This window comes from Gymnoscopelus braueri (assembly GCF_963280865.1).
Source record: "Gymnoscopelus braueri genome assembly, chromosome: 23".
In the NCBI taxonomy this organism is placed as follows: Eukaryota; Metazoa; Chordata; class Actinopteri; order Myctophiformes; family Myctophidae; genus Gymnoscopelus; species Gymnoscopelus braueri.
The window spans coordinates 314,893-332,466 of record NC_137625.1 but is presented as its reverse complement, the minus strand read 5'-3'; the positions used below and the strand labels follow the sequence as shown (position 1 = coordinate 332,466).

Sequence of the window (17,574 nt, the reverse complement as noted above, 5' to 3'; positions counted from 1 at the left end):
AAAAATAGCATATCTAAAAGCTCATAGCGTGGCACCGAGTGCTGCGCTATGAGCTTGTAGATCTGCTATTTTAGAAAAATCGTGAAAATGTGTGCAAATCTTGCAATGTGTATTTTTTAAAGTGAACATTTGTAAAATATTTAGTTCCAGGGACCCCCCAGGGACCCCCCAGGGACCCCTCAGGGACCCCTCAGGGACCCCCAGAAGCAAAGATTTTAGTTAACAATGTCCACTTAAAAAAAAAGAAAAAATCAAATATTTGCACAAATGTCAATATTTTCAAAAATAGCTGATCTACAAGCTCTCAGCGCGGCCCTCGGTGCCGCGCTGTGAGCTTGTAGATCAGCTATTTTTGAATAGCCAAAGAAATGGAGAGTGACAGTACTCAAATATTTTACTTTACTTTAAGTAAAAGTATCAATACTGCAGTGTAGAAGTACTCTGTTACAAGTAAAAGTCCGGAATTCAAACTTTACTTACAAAAGTATTGGTATCAGAATGTACTTAAAGTACCAAAAGAAAAAGTACTAAAATGTTTGAGAATAGCAGATCTACAAGCTCACAACACGTCGCGATGCGACGTGTTGTGAGCTTGTAGATCTGCTATTTTCAAATTACCCAGGTATAAAATAGGGCTGAAGTTGTTAATGTATGTTTTATAATATAATCATTTATATCTGCAAAGTAACTAGTAACTAAAGTGTTCAAATAATTATAGTGGAGTAAAAGTACAATATTTACCTCTGAGATGTAGTGGAGTAGAATACATATATACACACACACACACACACACGCACACACGCACACACACACACACACACACACACACACACACACACACACACACACACACACACACACACACACACACACACACACACACACACACACACACACACACATCTATATATTCACTGTTTGAATTGTAAATTCTGATCAGATCAAAATAATCTCTGTAACAAAAAAGTCAGTAATTCACTCCTAAATGTATCTAATATTATCTATATTAGTTTATTTAAAAGCAGTGCTTCTCAAAGGTGTGGTCCAGGAACCCTCAGGGTTCCTTTAGGGGGGGGGGGTTCCAAATGGACCCTTACAGGTCTGTAACTCTGAGAGCGGATTCACACGTCAACACTTTAATTCAACTGTAATGGTACTGAGGTGCCTCAAGGGGCGCTGTGGACTCTGGGAGACAGACGGTGACGTCATTGACGCATCCTTGGTATGTTAGCGGTGATGTGACGGGCGTGGCGGTACAGTATCATAGGGTATAGTAGTATAGTAGATAGGGTACAGTATCATATCTCTACCAAGCGCCCAGAACCCAGTGGTTGCATTGAAGCGCATTGGACATGCTGGCCATTCATAGGTACTGCAGGCGGGGCCACTGTACATGAACGAGCGAAAGCGATTTCGACCAATGGGCTCGACTCACGAGCTTGCTCACGGGGCTGCGCATGGAGGTGACGCAAAACGTGTCACAGATGCCCTAAATAGGCCCCGCCCATCACTTCACACCCTGAAGAAGGGGTGAATTGGCCTCGTGCGCTGAGTGAGCAACTTAATGCTAATGGATGGGAGGCGATATCCTCTCTATTATCTTTAACTCTATGATCTCTACAAATCAGTAGTATTGATCAGTATTGATTGAGTATTGATCAGACATCACTAGTGTTGATCAGACGGTCCACAGGGTTGGGTATTGATCAAGTATTGATCAAGTATTGATCAGACATCACTAGTATTGATCAGACATCACTAGTGTTGATCAGTTTGTCCACAGTCCTCTGCAGAGTCTTCTTGATGACTCCCTTCAGGGTGAACTTCTTCTTCTTGCGGTCCAGCAGTCTGTCCAGCTCGTCGGTCAGCTCCCTCACCTCGTTCTTCAGCTCGTTGATCTCTGTGTCCTTGGCCTTGGCGTTCTTCCTGAACCTGAACAGCGTCTCCTCCTTCTCGGCCACGTCGTCCCTCAGCTTCTTGTTGTCGGCCGTGGATTTCTCCAGCGTCTTCTCTTTCTCCCGCAGCGTCTTCCTCTGGTCCTGCATCTCCACCTTGGTGGCCGTCAGCTCGTCGTCCAGATCCTCTCCTCGGTTATGGGCCGCCGACAGGTGTTCGGCGATCACCTTCTGTTCCGAGAACAGTTCCTCCCTCTCCTTCGTCCAGCTCCTGTCCCTGGAGGCCATCTCGTGCCTGATGTCCTCGGCCATGCTGTTCTTCTCTGCCCCCCACAGGCTCTCCTGGGCGTTCCACTCTCCCTTCACGCTGTCCATCTCGCACTCCAGCTTCATCTTCTCCTCCGCCGTCTCCGCCAGGGCCTTCCGGTTGGAGAGCAGGGAGGCTTGCACCTGCTGGAACTTGGTCCTGGTGGTTTTCAGGTTCTCCTCCATGTCTTTGACCTTCTGGACCAACGCGTTGAACTTCGTCGCCAGCGCCTGATGCTCCTTGGACCGCTGCTGTTTCTCCCCAATCAGCTTGTCGCTCGCTTCCATCTCGCTCTTGACGTGCCGGAACCCGTCGGTCAGCCGCCCGAAGTGATCCTGGAAATCCCGCGCGAAACGCTTCTGTTCGCCGACTGTGGAGTTCAGCTTGACCTGCAGGGCGTCTATCTGCTTCCGGAGCTTCTCCTTCTCTTCCCTGGCCTCGGTGCCGACCAGTCCCTTCCATTGTCTTTCCAGGTCCTTGTGGTTTAGGAGGAGAGACTCTTTGATTGTGGTGAAGCCGCTCATCGTGGCGTTCAGCGCGTCCTTCATGACCTGCATCTCCAGCTTCTCCTCGTTCAGCTGCATGTTTTTCATGATGATCTGGTTCATCTGCGCCGCCGTCCAGCGAGCCGCCTGCAGCTCCTGAGACAGCGTCTGTTTCTCTGCCATCAGCTCAGGAAGCTGCGGTTTGCGTATCGCTTGGTTCCTCTGTGCCGCCGCCGTCCGCTGAGGTGAGAGTAGATCCTGATCCGCGCTCTTCGCAGTCTCGTTCAGAGAGTCGACACTGACGTTGGAGGAGGGGCGCTGCCCCGCCTGACGGGCCACGGTCGGCCCGTAGCTCGTTTTAAAATGCTGCACGCGGTAGTTAAACATCTGCTTTGCGCGCATTATCTGCCTGCGGTCTTTCTTCTGCGATTTCTTGTCCGTTGCTCGCTTGTCCGACATCTTCTGCTTGCTATCCATCATCCGAAACTTTTCACAAGAGTTTCACTCTGGTGTTGCCTGTGTGGGACGCCGAGACATAGGAGGTTGAATCTGAAGAAGCAGTGATGCGGACGCAACGCACTCGTTCATATACAGAGAACTCCGGAGCTTCATGGACGTACGTAGTGACGTCAACGCCCAAATTAGGACAACAGCCACACCCATCTCTGTGCTGATTGGCTGCCGCTTCGGATGAACTCCCTGCCTCTGTATGAGGTCCGGATGATGGAGGTAGTTTGTTCTGTATTAATCTCTCTACTGCCCCCTACTGCCCCCTACTGCCCCCTACTGCCCCCTACAGCCCTCTACAGCCCTCTACTGCCCCCTACAGCCCTCTACTGCCCTCTACTGCCCTCTACAGCCCTCTACTGCCCTCTACTGCCCTCTACTGCCCCCTACAGCCCTCTACTGCCCTCTACTGCCCTCTACAGCCCTCTACTGCCCTCTACTGCCCTCTACTGCCCTCTACAGCCCTCTACTGCCCTCTACTGCCCTCTACAGCCCTCTACTGCCCCCTACAGCCCTCTACAGCCCTCTACTGCCCTCTACTGCCCTCTACTGCCCTCTACTGCCCTCTACAGCCCTCTACTGCCCTCTACTGCCCTCTACTGCCCTCTACTGCCCTCTACTACCCTCTACTGCCCTCTACTGCCCCCTACTGCCCCCTACAGCCCTCTACTGCCCTCTACTGCCCTCTACTGCCCTCTACTACCCCCTACTGCCCTCTACTGCCCTCTACTGCCCTCTACTGCCCTCTACTACCCCCTACAGCCCTCTACTGCCCTCTACTGCCCTCTACTGCCCTCTACTACCCTCTACTACCCTCTACTGCCCCCTACAGCCCTCTACTGCCCTCTACTGCCCTCTACTGCCCTCTACTGCCCTCTACTGCCCCCTACTGCCCTCCACTGCCCTCCACTGCCCTCTACTGCCCTCTACTGCCCTCTACTGCCCTCTACTGCCCCCTACTGCCCTCTACTGCCCCCTACTGCCCTCCACTGCCCTCTACTGCCCTCTACTGCCCCCTACTGCCCCCTACTGCCCTCTACTGCCCTCTACTGCCCTCTACTGCCCTCCACTGCCCTCTACTGCCCTCTACTGCCCTCCACTGCCCTCTACTGCCCTCTGCCCTCCACTGCCCTCCACTGCCCTCTACTGCCCTCCACTGCCCTCTACTGCCCTCTACTGCCCCCTACTGCCCTCTACTGCCCTCTACTGCCCTCTACTGCCCTCTACTGCCCTCTACTGCCCCCTACTGCCCTCTACTGCCCTCTACAGCCCTCTACTGCCCTCTACTGCCCTCTACTGCCCTCTACTGCCCTCTACTGCCCCCTACTGCCCTCTACTGCCCTCTACTGCCCTCTACTGCCCTCTACTGCCCTCCACTGCCCTCTACTGCCCTCTACTGCCCTCTACTGCCCTCTACTGCCCTCTACTGCCCTCTACTGCCCTCCACTGCCCTCTACTGCCCTCCACTGCCCTCTACTGCCCTCTACTGCCCTCTACTGCCCTCCACTGCCCTCTACTGCCCTCTACTGCCCTCCACTGCCCTCTACTGCCCTCTACTGCCCTCTACTGCCCTCTACTGCCCTCCACTGCCCTCTACTGCCCTCTACTGCCCTAGATATGTAGTGTTGTCTTAAACATGTAGTCTGAAGAGGTGAGTGCTAGGGGGTGAGGTGGAGTCTGAAGAGGTGAGTGCTAGGGGGTGAGGTGGAGTCTGAAGAGGTGAGTGCTAGGGGGTGAGGTGGAGTCTGAAGAGGTGAGTGCTAGGGGGTGAGGTGGAGTCTTAAGAGGTGAGTGCTACTTGGTGAGGTGGAGTCTGAAGAGGTGAGTGCTAGGGGGTGAGGTGGAGTCTGAAGAGGTGAGTGCTAGGGGGTGAGGTGGAGTCTGAAGAGGTGAGTGCTAGGGGGTGAGGTGGAGTCTGAAGAGGTGAGTGCTAGGGGGTGAGGTGGAGTCTGAATAGGTGATTGCTAGGGGGTGAGGTGGAGTCTGAAGAGGTGAGTGCTAGGGGGTGTGGTTGAGTCTGAAGAGGTGAGTGCTAGGGGGTGAGGGGGAGTCTGAAGAGGTGAGTGCTAGGGGGTAAGGTGGAGTCTGAATAGGTGAGTGCTAGGGGGTGTGGTTGAGTCTGAAGAGGTGAGTGCTAGGGGGTGAGGGGGAGTCTGAAGAGGTGAGTGCTAGGGGGTGAGGTTGAGTCTGAAGAGGTGAGTGCTAGGGGGTGAGGGGGAGTCTGAAGAGGTGAGTGCTAGGAGGTGAGGTGGAGTCTGAACAGATGAGTGCTAGGAGGTTGAGTTTACTCTCGCTCGTCCAGACCACATAATCTGGGGCAGGAAATTGCCCGTGGCGGCAGCTAATCAGGGCAGCCGTGGGCGGGGCATTGTCCTAATTTGGGCGTTTACGTCACCAAGTACATCCATAAAAGCTTGTGAGCCGCTCCGTATAAGAAAGCAAAAACAATCAGTACATCTTAAATAAAAGACCACGGCATCAAATACATGAGTACATGAACGAATGAATACATAAATAAATAAATAAATCATGTCAGAATATGGTGATTATCGCTCAGACATGCAGCGCCTCGACCACATGATCTGGATGAACAAGGTCAGCGAGTTTAAGCGTTTGTACGGCCGCTCAACGAAACCCGCCGGCCGTAATAATAATAATAATAATAATAATAATAATAATAATAATAATAATAATAAAACACAGAAGATCCAACTAATAAACACCCAATCAAAGGCAGCCGTCGCCTCCAGTAGGGCGGCGACAGAACAAGGGTACCTCCTGTGGGCGGAGCGCAGCGTGGATCATCTCTACAGGAAGGACTCGGACGCTCAGAGGATCAACCAGGAACTGGCCTCCCGACACGGAGGAGCCCAGCAGGTCCTGGAAGCTCTGGACCAGGTGAGGTTCTACCAGCAGGAGGTGGAGCTCCTGAAGGAGAGGAACGGCGAGCTGAGCAGGAAGCTGGCGGAGCGCGAGGCGGAGCGGCTCCTCAACCAGGTGATCCTGAAGAACGGCCGTCTGGAGGAGGACAAGAGGCTTTTGGAGGAGGAGAAGAAGCTCCTGGAGGAGGAGAAGCTCTGGCTGGCCGACCGGCTGAGCGCCGCTCGCCACGAGGCGGTCCAGACCGGCCGGAGGAACGCGGAGGCCGCCCGGGAGAACAAGGTGCTGACAGAGAAGTTCTGCGCGGCCCGGCAGAAGGTCCGAGACGTCAAGGAGCAGCTGAGGAGCTCCAGGGTCCAGCTGAGAGAAGCTCAACAGGACCTGGAGGAGAAACACAACCCGTCAGAGGAGGAGGAGAAGAAGTGGAAGAACAGTGAGCTGAGAGAAGAGCTGGAGAGGAAGGAGAGCCTGATCCTCAGGCTGGAGGACCAGCTGGCCCGTCTGAACAAAGTCAAGAAGAAGAAGAAGAGGTTCTTCTGCACTTAAAATAATGTAGTTCCCTAGAAACAGTGACAGGTCCAACTCCCAGCTAATGCCCTGCTCACAGGGTTAATGCCCTGCTCACAGGGTTAATGCCCTGCTCACAGGGTTAATGCCCTGCTCACAGGGTTAATGCCCTGCTCACAGGGCATTAGCTATGTAGAGAACGGACAGCGCATGGAGCACTCGGAAGTACCTCTGCTTCCTGAATTGGAGCCAATAAAGCAGCAGGTGCTTTAGATGCGGAAGTCCTGCAATCCCAGATTTGACCACCAGGCGACGCCAGCTTCACTAATCCACCGGGGTTCTGAGGGCGTGGTCCAACTCCCAACTAATGCCCTGCTCACAGGCCCCTCCCCCTCCCACTCTTCAGATTAGAAGCCAAGATTATCTTCCACTGCAGGTCTGAGGATCATAATATAATATATAATACTAATACTAATACTAATACTAATACTAATACTAATACTAATAATCACAACAATCAACAACAACAATAATTATAATACTAATAATGTAATAATAATAATAGTATGATAATAATAATAATAATAACAATAATACAAATAATAATAATAATTGTTATTGTTATTATTATTATTATTATTATTATTATAATAATTACATACAACACTAATATTTGGACATGAAATTAAATAGTCCAGTGTCCACGCGCAACATTTGTGCACTTCATGATAAAAGCCTGATATTTGGCAAACTGCCCTAATAACCATTCTTTGGCTCTAGGTCGGGCCATCACAGATTTGTCCCGTGGTAACCATGGCAGCCATTCTACAAAATGGCCGCCACCTGCTCTTATACCGGTATTTTAGCAGTAACTCAGGTTCTAGACCACCTAGGGTCTTCATTCCAGTGGCTGATCCTACATTTACATGGATGAGGAATACAGCTGTAGTGTTTACAACATGCTAGCAGATACCTAACTACATATGTCTTGAATACAGCTGTAGTGTTTACAACATGCTAGCAGATACCTAACTACATATGTCTTGAATACAGCGGTAGTGTTTACAACATGCTAGCAGATACCTAACTACATATGTCTTGAATGCAGAGGTAGTGTTTACAACATGCTAGTAGATACCTAACTACATATGTCTTGAATACAGAGGTAGTGTTTACAACATGCTAGCAGATACCTAACTACATATGTCTTGAATGCAGCGGTAGTGTTTACAACATGCTAGCAGATACCTAACTACATATGTCTTGAATGCAGAGGTAGTGTTTACAACATGTTAGTAGATACCTAACTACATATGTCTTGAATACAGAGGTAGTGTTTACAACATGCTAGCAGATACCTAACTACATATGTCTTGAATACAGCTGTAGTGTTTACAACATGCTAGCAGATACCTAACTACATATCGATGGCCAAAACGCAAAACCTCCTATCTGAAAAATTCACATTGTTGGGAAAATGAAAAAGAAAACTACAAAATGTTGTATCTTTTTTGCACAATGCTATTTTTTTATGATACCCATCACATAATTCACCGTTTCTGGATTTCTGGATTATATTACAATATTATATGTTAATTACACTGATCTCATATTGCAAATGCAGATAGGAGGTTTTTCCCCACTTTTCCTGGATAATTCTGCAGATAGGAGCTTTTGCACTGTGATGTTAAGTGATTGCATAACTAAGTAATGATAAATAGTACAGGCTGTAAATACATACATTTACAGCTGCAAACAGTTGCATCAGTGGTGTGGTCTAGGTTTGTTTTTTAAGGTATACAATAATTATTCCCTGCACGAGATGCGCGTGGTCGTGGGTATACGCTAGCACATTTTCAATGGATGAAATGGTTAGTAGACTGTATACGCTTTTTTCCAAAAACAACAACAATTAGGTGGACTACAAAACAACTGGCCCAGGCACCCCTCGACATAATCCCCCCTATACCCTCAACTCCACCACCTGAAATACCCCCCCACTCCCACAACCCCCATTCCCCCCAACCAGCACAACACACCCCCCAAACCCCACCCACCCAAACCCTCATGCCCTCCAACTCCCCTAACTCATACAACTGGATCACCAACCTTGTGTCCGGTGTGGATAGTGGAATAGTATGTAAGATCATTGAATGTCTTAAAGAGCCTATAAGCAAGGAGGAAAGACGGATGCCATGACCCTAGAATCACCACAGCCAGGGAGGAGATGAGAGCAGCACACAGGGACTTTGTCGCTGACCAAAAAGGAGAGGGTCTGAGGGAGGAATATAAGCGGAGGAAGGAGGAGCTATATCAAGTGTATGCAACTGGAACAACGGGAGCTGACCCAAAAGATCAGGGACATTAAAGAGGTGCATGTTAACCAGAAACATGGCAAGAGCTGGAAGCTCATCAATGACATTTCTGGCAGAAGCTCTTCTCAGACTTCCAAGATCTGGGGAGAAAGCGCAGAGGAACGAGTTGAAACATGGTACCAGCACTTCAAAACACTCCTAGGAAATCCTCCTTCAACCGAAGAAGAGGATGATCCGATGCTCCTGTCTTCCATGACCTTCCCAAACCAGACGGTTCACCATGGATGAGTACCAGAGGGCCAAGGCTACTATCAAGTGAGGCAAGAGCTGCGGGGAAGATGGAGTGACAGCAGAGGTTCTGATGTATGTGCCCATAGACGAGGTGGTGTTGGATTTTATCAAGCACACACGTCTAGCAAGCTGCCGAAGCTGTGGAGCAAAATGATCATCAATCCAGTACCAAAGTCAGGCGAACTCACCAAGGCATTAGCCTGAGCTCACAAGTTGCCAAGACGGCTAACAGGAAGATCCTCAACCGTCTTAGACCCATCTTAGACCCTGTAATGAGAAACTCGGGCAGATACTGTTGCTGAGGAGGATACTGGAAGGAGTAAGGAGCGGAATCTGTCAGTGGTGATCACCTTCATGACTTCCAAAAGGCTTTTGGCACCATCCACGGGGGAATCTGAAGAACATTCTCCGGGCCTATGGAGTTCCTGAGAAGATGGTTCAGATGATGGAGACAAGCTACGTGAGGCAGTCCAGGACTTCTAATAACCTGGGCCTGGACTGCTTCAATGGAACAGGACCTGAAGGTCCGGGGGGCACTTGACTGGAATACCTTGCATGGGATGAGGAGAGTGTGGAAATCAGACATGGGAGAAGACCTCAAGAGGCGGCTGTTCGTATAGCTACAGTGGAGTCAGTACTGCTGTATGGGGCTGAGACATGGACCGTCACAGCACAACAGGAAAGGGCCTTGGATGGAGTCTACACAAGAATGCTATGAATGGCACTAGGAGTCACATGGACGGACCACATCAGAAATGTGGTCCTCTACAGGAACCTACCATGGGTCACAGACAAAGTCAGAGAGAGAAGGATGAGGCAAGGTACTGCGTCAGGGACCCATAACTAGTGGCAAGCAAACTAACACTATGAGAGCCAACCCAGGGCAAAGCCAGGAGAGACAAGAAGTGCACCACCTACGTAGATGCACTTCGGCGTAACAGCTTAGCCAACAGTACTGTAGAGCTCAAGACCCTGATGCTAGATAGGAGAGTGTGGAGGGCAGCGATTCAGGAGTCCCAAGTTGGTGTTGGCTAGACCACACTCACACATTGCATCGCAAAGACCCTATTCTATATGATCCGGCCTAACTGACCCATGCCCCCCTCAACATAATCCCCCCCATACCCTCTACCCCCAACTCCACCACCTGCAATACTCCCCCACTCCCACAAACCCCCCCACCCCCCCAACTGCCAGCCCACACCTCTCCACCTCCATAACTCAAAACCCCATCCCACTTCAGGGGTCCCGAGTTGGTGTTGGCTAGACCACACTCTCGCATCGCAAAGAGCCTATCCTGTATGATCCGGCCTAACTGGCCTATGCCCCCCTCAACATAATCCCCCCCCATACCCTCTACCCCCCCAACTCCACCACCTGCAATACTCCCCCACTCCCACAACCCCCCCCCCCCCAACTGCCAGCCCACACCTCTCCACCTCCCTAACTCAAAACCCCATCCCACTTCAGGAGTCCTGAGTTGGTGTTAGCTAGACCACACTTTCGCATCACAAAGACTCTATCCTGTATGATCCGGCCTAACTGGCCTATGCCTCCCTCAACATAATCCCCCCCATACCCTCTACCCCCCAACTCCACCACCTGCAATACTCCCCCACTCCCACAAACCCCATACCCCCCAACTGCCAGCCCACACTTCACAACCCCCATAACTCAAAACCCCATCCCACCCCATACCCTCATACCCCCAAATCCACCCAACCCATTACCCCCACTCCCAGAACCCCCGGTCCCCATGCCCCCAACCAGCACACTACAACCCCCAAACTCCACCCACCCAAACCCTCATGCACCCCCCACCCCATACCCCCCCAACCACCACCCACACCTCCCACACCCTATAACTACAAACCCCATCCCACCCCCATACCCTCATACCCCGCAACCGACACACCACAATATATTCACAGGGTTGTTGGCTGCCACGGTGTTCACGTGTGATTTTGATCTGCAATTAATAAAAAATCACGACAATGACGTTCACATTTAAGCAGCAATGACAACCTCTAACCACAAGTTCAAAATGTTCAATGCCAAAACCTCCTATCTATACCTAAAAATGACCTCCTATCTACATAGATGCACATAGGAGGTTTTTACCTAGAAATAGTTAGGCTTACAAACAAACATTTTTTTTGTTAAATAATGCTTTTTTATGCTCATTTTGAGATCAAGACATTCTACAGTACTGTATCAAGTATTACCATTAAATTTTTTTTATCAACTCACACTCTTGGTGTGATAAAAGTGTCACCACCTGACACTAATCATTAGCAATCAACAAGGAAATGCAATTAACTTGACAGAGTTACTAACAAATACTTAACTAGTAAGGGGGAAGACACTTTTTTATTTTGAAAATAATAGATGACTACAAACTGAAAGACATTTAGACGGTCTACATAACATAGAATTCCCAAGTTTCAGCTCTGTCTGCTGCTCAACTAGTTCTGGTGCAGATAAGAGGTTTTGCGCTTCAACATTTTAGCACTAATTGGCACTGAACAAGATAGGAGGTTTTAGTCAAATGACTTTTTCTGACAAAATGCGGGGCGGGACTATCTTGCAGACAGACTGAGCATGTGCAGCATAGCCTATAGTCCTCATCCACAGTGAAATCCGAAAATCATGAAATTTGCACATAGGAGGTTTTGCATTTTGGCCATCGATATGTCTTGAATACAGCGGTAGTGTTTACAACATGCTAGCAGATACCTAACTACATATGCCTGGCATCCAGGGAACTAAATAATAGTAAAAACATGAAACATTAGTGACATTTTACACATCTTAATTACAGAAGTGGCCAATGACGTTTGCAGACGTGTTGCCTCCAAGTGTTGGCCATGGCCTCCCTGATAAAATGAAAGACCAGAAAAGAAGAGACAGAGAGAGAAGGATGAGGCTGGCCGGGCGTCTGGCACCCGGAACTGATGGCAAACAAACTGACACTGTGGGAGCCAGCCCAGGGCACAGATGTTTAACCAGCTTATTATGTATTTTATATGTCGTTATCATGTATGTGTTTTATATGTTGTTATCATGTATGTGTTTTATATGTTGTTATCATGTATGTGTTTTATATGTTGTTATCATGTATGTGTTTTATATGTTGTTATCATGTTTATATGTTATCAGGGCGTCCTTGAAAAAGAGAGTTTGCTCTCAATGGGCTTCCCTGAATAAATAAAGGAAAAAGAAATAAAGAATGTTTATGTCAAGGACCCCCACATTAATATGTGTTTTATTTATTTTTGCCAGGGACCCCCGTACAAGATTCATGTTGTTAAAATGTTTAAAAAAATATTAAATGTTTCCAATTTTCTTAAATGTTTTAGTAGTAGATTGGCCCCTGAAAAGGGGTCCAGGGACCCTCGTGGTTCCTTGAGGGGGTTCCAGATGAACCCTTACAGGTCTGTAACTCTGAGAGTGTACACATGGAACCAAATGGACCCTTACAGGTCTGTAACTCTGAGAGTGTACACACCCTGAGGGTCCACTTGGTTCCATTTGTACACTCTCAGAGTTATGGGGGTCCTTAATTAAAAGGTTTTAGAAGAAAAATGTTCGCTTTAAAACATATATATTCAAAGATTTGTAAAAGTACAAAAGTATTGGCATCAACATGTACTTAAAGTAGCAAAAGTACTAGTTATGCAAAATGCCCGTCTAAAATGTGTAAACGTTTTTTGAAATTAGCAGCCATGCGACACGTTGTGAGCTTGTAGATCAGCTATTTTCAAATAGCCAATGTATGTTTTGTAATAATAAGAGAAGAATTCAAAGGGAAAAAAAACATGTATTTATTATTTATTTGCCGATGGGTTCCCAGATTGGTCTGTCTGTGGCCCTTTTATGCCCATATATGGAGTTGGGAGTCAGACTGTCAGGCATACCCATATGGAGTCCAGGCCAGTCTATGACGTCATATCGATATCGATGACGGCGTACTCCATATATAGGGATTTGCGGATTTATCAACATTTTTGGGAGATGCGCTGGTCCGGCCGTCTTCCCTCTCGGCGCATCACGACGCCCTCGAGTACTCTGTGATGGGGCGTATCAATGGCATACACCTCCAAATGTGGGCGTGGTTTCAGCTCCATCCAATCCCCTTTAACCCATTAGGGCGGTTGAACACCAGACGAGCCGCAGCTTTCTAAACAAGCTCCAGAGGTCTGATGGCAGACGCCGGGGCACCAGCAAGGAGGGAGTTGCAGTAGTCCAGGCGGGAGATGACAAGAGCCTGGATGAGCACCTGGGCTGCTTTCTCCGTGAGGAAGGGGCGAATCCTCCTGATGTTGTAGAGGAGGTACAGTACAGTACTTAAGCCCTGAATTCAGATGAGACCACTCTTATTAAAATACAGTAGTAGGCATGCCCCCCCCCCCCTCCCCCCTCCCCATGCACACCACAGTGCTATATATGTGGCATTATAGAGAGAGAGAGAGAGAGAGAGAGAGAGAGAGAGAGAGAGAGAGAGAGAGAGGGGACATAATCAGTGGCCCTTCACTGTGTGTGCAGGGGCCCCCAGAGATGGCCTGGAGTCACTTCTGTATGTCCCTCAAGTGGCCGCCAGACTGTGTGTGTATGTGTGAGTGTATGTGTGAGTGTGAGTGTGAGTGTGTGTGTGTGTGTGTGTGTGTGTGTGTGTGTGTGTGTGTGTGTGTGTGTGTGTGTGTGTGTGTGTGTGTGTGTCTCTGAGTCTCCACCAGTCATCACATTATCGTCTCAGGAATCCAACAAAAAAAGTCCCCATGAATTCAGAGCTTCGTGAGTTGTGTAATTGATAGAAAATTGGGTGAACTACTCCTTTAAGGCCATATATTTATTCATGTGTTTACATTTTGGAAAAGAAAAGATTGAAGAAAAGAAAAGATTGAAGAAAAGAAAAGATTGAAGAAAAGAAAAGATTGAAGAAAAGAAAAGAAAGAGACAGTTTAACATTGAGGAGCTCATACAGTGTGGGCGGCTACTCAAAGGAAACAGTGCCCTCTGGTGGTGGTATGGTGGTGGTACTGCACTTCAAACTGCTGAATGAAAGATGTCTTTTAACAAACGACCTTTGAACCTTCAGATTACCCCCCCCCCCCCCCTCCGAAATAATTTAAATCTAATGATGCAATTACAGAAAAAAGAGTCATTGTGGTACCATTAGCTGGGTGGGTGGGGCCATATGGGTAGTTCTGATCCAGACCAGGTTTAATGTGTATCTCATTATATGGGTGGTAAAAGGTGGTAAAAGGTGGTAAAATCACATATTTTGTGGATTTTTATTTAGTTCTCATTGAAATAATCAACAGTTATACATTTTAACATTTTAAATGTAGTCATTTATCACTCTTTATAATAATATTAATATCATATATAACAAGCAAGGTAAACAATGAACCTAGCATGACTCTAAACAATATAAAATGGTGCATTTATAAAGCGCTTTTATCCAAAGCGCTTTACATAGATTGTGCCATTACATTCACTCATTCATTCACACACACATTCACTCACACATTCACACACACACACACACACACACACACACACACACACACACACACACACACACACACACATTCACACACACATTCACACATTCATTCACACATTCACTCACATTCATTCACACACACATTCACTCACACATTCACACACACATTCATACACACATTCACACACACATTCACACACACATTCATACACACACACACACACACACACACACACACACACACACACACACACACACACACACACACACACACACACACACACACACACACACACACACACACACACACACACACATTCATACACACATTCATACACCGATGGAGGAGGAAACCATTAAGGCACCAACCTGCTCATCGGGGGGAATTAGGGGTTGAATATAATATAAACTTTAACTATCCCCCAAGGCTGTGTACTTGGTCAGCTCCTTTTCTTTTTACATGAACCACTTGAACCCCAGGATCCCTTTCTGGTGGAGCAGATCTACAAGCTCACATATTTGCTGTAGAGGGGAAAAGGGTTAGGGTTAGATAAATGACTACATTTAAAATGTTAAAATATAAAACTGTTGATTATTTCAATGAGAACTAAATACAAATCCACAAAATATCATCATGTGATTTTAATTAAAGCAATACAACCCAAACGTTACAATAATGATATTTAATGTTGACAGAAGATTTATGACTCTGATAATAATTAAATCTTTAAGCAAAAAAGTTATTTCAAAACAACACAAATGTGTAAACAATGACAAACCCACCCAGCTAACGGTACCACAATGAAAACACTTTTTTCATGGTTTAAAAAAAAAAACACAACATTTCTTTTGGTCATTTTATCATTATTTTGTTGAATTATTTGGGGGCCATTTGCAACATCTTCATGGCCTCCCGGCGGGGCCCTGAGCCACACGTTGAGAACCTCTGAATTAACCCCTTCACGTCCTTCAGTGTAACATGTGTTACTGAAATAGTTATCATTTATATATATATATATATATATATATATATATATATATAGAGAGAGAGAGAGAGAAAGAGAAAGAGAAAGAGAAAGAGAAAGAGAAAGAGAAAGAGAGAGAGAGAGAGAGAGAGAGAGAATGCCCTACCAACATGTCAATACAGTATTAAATCAATCAATCAATCAATCAATCAGGTGGCACTGTCTCATTTAAACCTATGTTCACTCTATGGCCAGGAGATGGCGCTGTGTCCCCTCTGTTTAGATGTTTAGACCTTAATGTATTTTGGGGCTGAATTGGTTAATGAATGTTTTGTAATAATAATCTAAAACTACAAAGTAACTAGTAACTAAAATGTTCAAATAATTGTAATGGAGTAAAAGTATATATATCAAATAAATGTATATATTTATATGTGTAAATATATGTAAATAGAAAGCACTTCTTACTAATGGCCAGTAGAGTGTGATTCTGTGGGCCACAGCTGGGGGGCAGCGCTGAGCCGCAGCTGGGGGAGCGCTGAAGAGCTTTTAGAGATGAAAAGACAACAGCAGAAGAAGAGGACAGAGTGCTTTTATTTCACTTTAATGATAGAAGAAGAGATTTAATAAAGCACTTTAAACCAATTAAGAACACCTGCTGACAGGAGAGGAGAGGAGAGGAGAGGAGAGAGAGGGGAGGAGAGGAGAGGAGAGGAGAGGAGAGGAGAGGAGAGGTTAGACAGACAGACAGACAGACAGACAGACAGACAGACAGACAGACAGACAGACAGACAGACAGACAGACAGACAGACAGTTCCTCCAGTGAGGCTAAAAGCATTCCACTGAAGATTAAAACAGGCCTCAGCTGCTGCTACACACACACACACACACACACACACACACACACACACACACACACACACACACACACACACACACACACACACACACACACACACACACACACACACACACACACACACACACACACAGGATACAAGCCCTCCAGCTTTTTTGTGTTTTCTTTCTTTTAGACTCATTATTAAAGCGATCCAGTTCAGAGGAGCTTGTATTGTAAATTGTATTTCCATGTACTGTTTCCATGTCTTTTCTAAACCCTTTTTGGGCCTAAAAGTATGACGGCCCAGTAGGGCCCAGTAGGGCCCAGTTAGGGCCCAGTAGGGCCGGGCCTTAACTTTCAGGCCCATCAGGAATATGAGGGATCACATGACCATAGATACTGTGTACCGATTGGCCTGAGAGTTGCTCAGGGGAACTGAACTTCAACACGTAACCGTGGGCAGGAATAAAAAAAATCACACCCAGTGTGAAGTGGGCGGTGTCTTGCTAGCTAATCACAATACTGAATGGAGTCAACCAATCATGTACAAAAGATAAATACATTTATTGAAACACTCTTTATGATGGAAGACACCATAACTTAAAAAAAACAAATTTATGTTTTTTTTAAAGTTATGGTTTCTTATAGAGGGCTATGCACATGTGTCATGTGACACTGGCCAATCACAGTCCTGAATAGACTGTGATTGGCCAATCACGGTGCAGGGTTAGGCGGGGTACATTTTTGGCCAATCACAGCGCAGGATTTGTTTTACAAATATCCAAACCTCACTTATAGGGGCGGTTTCACCGCCCAAAAACATAACTAGTTAATAGGATGTTAATGATATGCTAATGAGATGCGTAGCTGTCCTCTGGGTTAAGTAGTGAGTAGATGAAGGATGGCGCAATTATTACATCATCATCTAATGTAAATTATTTTACATAATCGTCATACTTGTTTCCATGTTGAAAAATGTAACAAAAAAACACATAAATATCAGATACCTATTTATGCAAATTTTATTTTATTTGTGGAAAGTATAAAAGTATTAAATATGTCCGTATAGTG

At 46.8% G+C, this 17,574-nt stretch overlaps 1 protein-coding gene across 11 annotated transcripts in view; it reads right to left on the bottom strand.

Moving 5' to 3' along the window:
* Positions 1-17,574, bottom strand: part of LOC308079286 (NACHT, LRR and PYD domains-containing protein 3-like) — a 319,371-nt gene that overhangs the window by 23,170 nt on the left and 278,627 nt on the right. The gene's annotated exons all lie outside the window — the stretch shown is intronic.